The sequence below is a fragment of the Zea mays genome, chromosome 6, assembly GCF_902167145.1.
Source record: "Zea mays cultivar B73 chromosome 6, Zm-B73-REFERENCE-NAM-5.0, whole genome shotgun sequence".
Classification (NCBI taxonomy): domain Eukaryota; kingdom Viridiplantae; phylum Streptophyta; class Magnoliopsida; order Poales; family Poaceae; genus Zea; species Zea mays.
The window spans coordinates 156,938,083-156,945,602 of record NC_050101.1 but is presented as its reverse complement, the minus strand read 5'-3'; positions in this window follow the sequence as shown (position 1 = coordinate 156,945,602).

Below are 7,520 nucleotides of genomic sequence, written 5' to 3'. Positions count from 1 at the left end.
CAAGTCTTCACGTTCGGAAGCTCTTCTGCCGGAGCGATTCTTCAAGCCTTCTTGACTGCGTCGGTGACAGAACCCCATGGACGGGTAAGAGTGCGCGTAAGCAGCAAGGCTGACCGAGCCGAGGGACTCCTACGCCTCCGGGATACGGATACCTCACTCATCACCTTTCGTGAGAAGCAGCTCTCGCTCGCACAAACAATTCTATTACCGACAAAAAAAGTCCAGGTACTCGAAGCAAGAGGAAAAGAGACGCAGCTTCACAACACGGCGAGGGTGTGTTTTGGCCTCGGCGGCCGTAGGAAACACACGCTACAAGACGATCCGATCCTGTAGGCTCGGATCTTGACGCTTGAAGGAAGCAGCAGCACCCTCGGCGTCGACAACACCTTCGGCGAAGTCCGACCCAGCCTCGGACGACGACACAGACCAAGGGTCTCCGCTCTGAACGACAACGTCATCACCAAGCCCGGGCCATCGCCGTCAGGGTCTTCCCCGAGGATCCGGCCCGAGCAGGCGGCTCGGTCGATCACCCCGGGGCCTCGGCCAGCTGTCCCCCGAGGACATCAGCCCGACCCGAGGCCTCGGCAGGTCAATTCTGGCGTCGGTCCCGCTAACGGACGACTCGGCCAGGCTCCGGCCGACCAGATCTTCTTTTCGAGCCAACTCCGCCTCTGTTCGCGCTGACACCGCTACCCCTGGCCTCAGCTCATCAAAGAGCGGCCGAGGGGTTCCTTTAACTAAGCAAGGGAAGCCTCAGACAACAAGGCTGACCGAGCCGAGGGACTCCTACGCCTCCGGGATACGGATACCTCACTCGTCACCTTTACACGGGGCGACTCACGCTTGGTGAAGCGGCTCAGACAACCAACAGGCGAGTCTTAGTGCTCGAAAATGAGGAAAAAATACATACATGTTCAGGCCCCGACAGCCACAATGAACAAAAACATTGGCATTCAAAGTGTCATTACAAACGGAACTCTGGTTCCACCTCCACAGGTACGAACAACCCCACTCGATGGGGGGGCCTGCGGAGCAACAGAAGACCGACGAACGGCGCGCCGTCACCCGCTCCGGCAGCGGCGATGACGACGACTTCTTCTCCGGGGGGCCAAACAGCGGCAGCGATGACCTCAGGGCGGATGCTGCTGCCAGCAGGCCCCCGCCCATGCCCAAACTCGTGAGGCAAGGACGGGCAGAAGGCCGTAGGGTTGGAGGTCGGTCCGTGGGCGGCCCTGACTACCTCGTCGGCGGAAGAACCTCTTCCAGCTGCCGTGGCAGAAACCGACGCCGAGAGCGGCTCCAAAGCCCCTCGCGTCCGAGAGCCAGGCACGCGGCAGCTGCCAGCGCCACGGACAACAACCGCCCTTCCCCCCGATTACTAAGGGAAGGAGCGGGCCGCCGCCCACGCAGGGGCCGACCCCAACTCGGCACACTCCCCTCCCTAGCCCTGGTGATGAAAATCCTTGAGGCTGAGGGAGGGGCAGAGGCCGCGACCCGGTTTGCTTTCCCCCACCGTCGAACTGGAGGTCACCATCTTGGGTGACCGCCGGTGGAGGGGTGCAACCGGGCTGCATGATGAAAATCCTTGAAGCCGAACGATGGCTGAAAGGTACCAACTCCCGCGGAGTTGCGTTCCTCCAACGACGAAGCGGAGAGACGGCGGGAATCCCCCATCCGGGGGCTTGGAAGGTGGAAGGACACGATGCATAAGGGAGCGCGAAGACATGGTCGCCTTCCAAGGGGGTCACCCTCCTTTTAAAGGCGACTCTCCCTACTTGTGTCCCCAACCGTCGCGAGCTGAGTCTTCTCCAACACGCTCCAAGGTCTTCCCCTACGGCGCAGGGGCTGGGTCCCACACGTCATGCAAGCCGGCTCAGAGCAGAAGAAGCCAAACCGCCGTGCGCGGTGCGTACAACCGCCCAGCGGTTACAAGCGACTCTCCACTTTTGCCCAGACCAGCGGGCAAAAGGGTGGGTAGCCATGCAGGCGGCATGCAACCGCGCCAAGTGGGCGCACTTCTCCGACTCCCAACACGCCCGGCATGGAGGCCCAGGCCCACGCGTCATGCAACCGGCGCACCGAATGCTTCGTGCATGCAGCTGCACCGCCACTTGCGCCACCACCGCGCCTCCTCGACTGTGGAACCAATACCGCGACTCGAGGCGACCCAGCGCACGACCCAGCAGCGCCAGCCTGGTGCGACGGTCAATACGGCCAAAAATGGGCCGGCAGTAATGGCGGTGGCAGGCGGGCAGGAGCAGCGGTCACGTCGTCAGCCAAGCCTACGTCCCATCCAGGGGCGACGAGAGAACCCTCTCTCACGGCGTGAAGACAATGCGCCAGTGTTCCGTTCCTCGAACGGCTCGCGCACGCGCAACGGCCGCCTCGTGAACCACTCGCCCCGTCGCATTAACTCCGCGGCGGGACAGGCGGCGCCTCTGGCAGGAGAAGCGGGCGACGCTTCGCCTTCGCCATAATGACCGCGTCAAAAAAGGTACGCCGCGTCGTTCGATTTCGTATCCTTTTCCTTTTTTCCTCTTTCTCTCTCTTGCAACAGGGACCGGGAAAGGGGATACCCCGAAAAGGATCCTTCCCCGTGAAGGAACCAGGCTCCGAGCCTCCCTACTGATCAGAGGTTCGAAGGCTGGCCCCTCAGAAGGGTTCGACAGCTGCCTCAGATCGCGTGGGCTCTACACCCACTACTGGTCAGAGGTTCGAAGGCCGGCCCCTCGGAAGGGTTCCACGACCGCCTCAGGCTACTCGGGCTCCGCGCCCACTACTGATCAGGGGTTCGAAGGCTGGCCCCCGAAGGGTTCACAGCCGCCTCAGACACAGAGCGAGGGATGACCATGGGTACGTTCGATACATAACCAAGGCTCGGGCTGCGCTCTCGAGGTACCCTAGGACATTTCCGAGACCAGCGGGAACGATCTTGTAACGGAATCCCATCAGAGGGAGGCATCGAGCCCTCGGACCCCGTCGCCAGGGGACCGGGTCCGGCAGATCACCCGCAGGTACTTTTGGGCGCGCCTCTGGGCCCCTAGCCGACCCCTAACGAACGGGGCACGGACGTCCACTCGGATTACCCGCTTGCAGCTCACCGGAGACACCATGTTCGGCGCCCATCGAGGGCAACATGGCGCTTCCCCCCTCCTTGCGGACAGGCGACGCAGGGGCGTATGTAAAAAAGTCGAGTCTGTCCCTGATCGCCCTCTCACCCTGTGCAGAGGCTCGGGGGCTGCTCTCGCAAACCCGGCTCCGGCCGAACCGTTGACAGCGTCAACATACCAGCCCGAGAACTTGGGACCCGACCGTACACCCGGGCTATGGCCAGCTCGCATGAGGGACGACCAGACCAGCCGAAACATTACGCGAGGCATTAAGACCTCGGAGGAGTGAAACCACTCCTCCGAGGCCTCGGGGGCTACACCCGGCGGGTGCGCTCGCGCGCACCCCCCGGAACAAAACGCAACCGAGAAAGGCTGGTCCCCTTGCAAAAAAGTGCGACGAAAGCCTCCAAGCGAGTGCTAACACTCCCTTCGAGGCTCAGGGGCTACTGTCGGGGACCATAATTAGGGGTACCCTCAAGGCTCCTAATTCTCAGCTGGTAACCCCCATCAGCATAAAGCTGCAAAGGCCTGATGGGTGCGATTAAGTCAGGGATCAGTCCATTCGAGGGACTCGATCACGCCTCGCCCGAGCCTAGCCTCGGACAAGGGCAGCCGACCCCGGAGGATCTCCGTCTCGCCCGAGGCCCCCCTTCCAGCGGCGAACATGTTTCCGGCTCGCCCGAGGCCCTGTCTTCGCCAAGAAGCAACCCTGACCAAATCGCCGCACCGACCGACCAAATTGCAGGAGCATTTAATGCAAAGGTGGCCTGACACCTTTATCCTGACGCACGCCCCCCAGCCGACAGAGCCAAAGTGACCGCCGTCACTCCGCCGCTCCACTGACCGGCCTGACAGAAAGACAGCGTCGCCTGCGCCGCTCCGACTGCGGTGCCACTTGACAGAGTGAGGCTGACAGGCAGTCAGGCCCGGCCGCAGGCACCATAGGAAGCTCCGCTTCGCTCGACCCAGGGCTCAGACTCGGGCTAAGCCCCGGAAGACGGCGAACTCCGCTCCGCCCGACCCAGGGCTCGGACTTGGGCTAAGCCCCGGAAGACGGCGAACTCCGCTCCGCTCGACCCAGGGCTCGGACTCGGGCTAAGTCCTGGAAGACGACGAACTCCGCTCTGCCCGACCCAGGGCTCGGACTCGGGCTAAGCCCCGGAAGACGATGAACTCCGCTCCGCTCGACCCAGGGCTCGGACTCGGGCTAAGCCCCGGAAGACGACGAACTCCGCTCCGCCCGACCCAGGGCTCGGACTCGGGCTAAGTCCCGAAAGACGACGAACTCCGCTTCGCCCGACCCAGGGCTCGGACTCGAGCTCAGCCCCAGAAGACGACGAACTCCGCTTCGCCCGACCCCAGGGCTCGGACTCCGCCCTGGCCTCAGCCGACGGTCTCCGCCTCGCCCGAACCAGGGGCTCGGACTCGACCTCGGCCACGGAAGACAGACTCGACCTCGGCTTCGGAGGAGCTTCCACATCACCCAACCTAGGGCGCAGACCAGCCACGTCAACAGGAGACGCCATCATCACCCTACCCCGAGCTGACTCGGGCCACGGGGAACAAGACCGGCGTCCCATCTGGCTCGCTCCGCCAGAAAGGCAATGATGGCGCCCTGCATACTCTGTGACGACGGCTGCTCTCAGCCCCCTTACGGAAGCAAGAGGACGTCAGCAAGGACTCAACAGCTCCGACAGCTGTCCCTCCGCCAGGCTCCAGCACTCCTCCGACAGCCACGACATCACACCAGCTGGGTGCCAAAATCTCTCCGGCTGCCACGATGGCATGTACTTAGGGCACTAGCTCTCCTCCACTAGACACGTAGCACTCTGTTATACCCCCCATTGTACACCTAGATCCTCTCCTTACGCCTATAAAAGGAAGGACCAGGGCCCTCTTAGAGAGGGTTGGCCGCGCGGGGACGAGGACGAGACAGGCGCTCGCTTGAAGCCGCTCGCTCCCTCTCCCGCGTGGACGCTTGTAACCCCCTACTGCAAGCGCACCCGACCTGGGCGCGGGACGAACACGAAGGCCGTGGGATTTCCACCTCTCTCACGCCTGTCTCCGGCCACCTCACTTCCCCCCTTCGCGCTCGGCCTCGCGTCGACCCATCTGGGCTGGGGCACGCGGCGACATTCACTCGTCGGCTTAGGGACCCCCCGGTCTCGAAACGCCGACACTACTCACTCAAGATTAGCTAACTTTTGTGAGCATTACTCGTTCGTCTCTTCTATTGAGCCTTTCATGGTAGAAGAGGCCTTGCAGGATCCGGACTGGGTGTTGGCCATGCAGGAGGAGCTCAACAACTTCTAGAGAAATGAAGTTTGGAGCCTGGTGCCACGTCCAAAGCAAAACGTTGCGGGAACCAAGTGGGTGTTCCACAATAAGCAAGACGAGCATGGGGTGGTGACAAGAAACAAGGCTCGACTTGTGGCAAAAGGTTATGCCCAAGTCGCAGGTTTGGATTTCGAGGAAACTTTTGCTCTTGTGGCTAGGCTAAAGTCTATTCGCATTCTATTAGCCTATGCCGTTCACCATTCTTTCAGGTTGTTTCAAATGGATTTGAAGAGCGCTTTACTCAACGGGCCAATCAAGGAGGAGGTGTACGTGGAACAACCCCCTGGCTTTGAGGATGACAGGTATCCTGACCACGTTTTAAGCTCTCTAAGGCACTCTATGGACTTAAGCAAGCCCCAAGAGCATGGTATGAATGCCTTAGAGATTTCTTAATTGCTAATGCTTTCAAGGTTGGGAAAGCCGATCCCACTCTTTTCACTAAGACTTGTGACGGTGACCTTTTTGTGTGCCAAATTTATGTCGATGACATAATATTTGGTTCTACTAATCAAAAGTCTTGTGAGGAGTTTAGCAGGGTGATGACACAGAAATTTGAGATGTCGATGATGGGCGAGTTGACATACTTTCTTGGGTTCCAAGTGAGACAACTCAAGGAAGGCACCTTCCTCTCCCAAAGGAAGTACACTCAAGATCTTCTCAAGAGGTTTGGGATGAAGGACGCCAAGCTCGCGAAGACACCGATGGGAACCAACGGACATGTCGACCTCAACAAAGGAGGTAAGTCCGTTGATCAAAAGGCATACCGGTCTATGATAGGTTCCTTGCTTTATTTATGTGCTAGTAGACCGGATATTATGCTTAGCGTATGCATGTGTGCTAGATTTCAATCCGACCCAAGGGAATGTCACCTTGTGGCCGTTAAGTGGATTCTTAGATATTTAGTCGCTACGCCTTGCTTCGGGATCTGGTATCCAAAGGGGTCTACTTTTGACTTGATTGGATATTCAGACTCCGATTATGCTGGATGCAAGTTTGATAGGAAGAGTACATCAGGGGCATGCCAATTCCTAGGAAGGTCCCTGGTGTCTTGGAGTTCTAAGAAACAAACCTCCGTTGCCCTATCCACCCTGAGGCCGAGTATGTTGCCGCAGGATAGTGTTGCGCGCAACTACTTTGGATGAGACAAACCCTTCAGGACTTTGGCTACAATCTGAGCAAAGTCTCACTCCTATGTGACAATGAGAGTGCAATCCGCATGGCAGATAATCCTGTTGAACACAGCCGCACTAAGCACATAAACATCCGGCATCACTTTTTGAGAGACCACCAGCAAAAGGGAGATATTGAAGTGTTCTATATTAGCACCGAGAACCAGTTAGCCGATATCTTTACCAAGCCTTTAGATGAGAAAACCTTTTGCAGGCTGCGTAGTGAGCTAAATGTCTTGGATTCGCGTAACTTGGATTGATTTATAGCATACATGTGTTTTATGCTTTTGATCATGTTACTTTATGCATTTATGAGATTTGTTGTTTATTTATGGTGCTCAAGTTGTGCAAGGGATCCCCGGACCTCACAAGTCCATGAGTGAGTGATGCACATATTTAGGGGAAGAAGTGCTACAACTTGACCCTTTGAAGACTAACCTTTGTGTTTAAGTGTACTTGATATAGTCTCAAAGGTGGATTGAAAGGGAAAGGTGAACTTGGACCATGCAAAGACTTCCACTGCACTCCGGTATTAGTGTACTCACCTCCAAGTTCATTATTATACTCTTACTGCCTTTTTGCTCTTAATTGACATTTTTGGTGAGGCAATGGGGTTAAAGGGCCAATAATAATCCTGTTTTGGTGCTTAATGCCAAAGGGCGAGAAATTAAGGCCAAAGCAAATGGATCAGCTACCACTTGAGAATTTTGAAAATAGTAGAGTTAGAACTTTTGATTTGTCAAAACCCTCTTATTGTCAAAATTTGGTCTCTTGTGGGGAGAATTTATGATTATGGGAAAAGGGGGAGTTTTTGGACCTTGATCATTTCACTCTTGGATTATCTCTCTTAATGCCCAAATAAGTGAGTTTGACTTAGAGATAGGAAAATGAATTTGATTTGCAA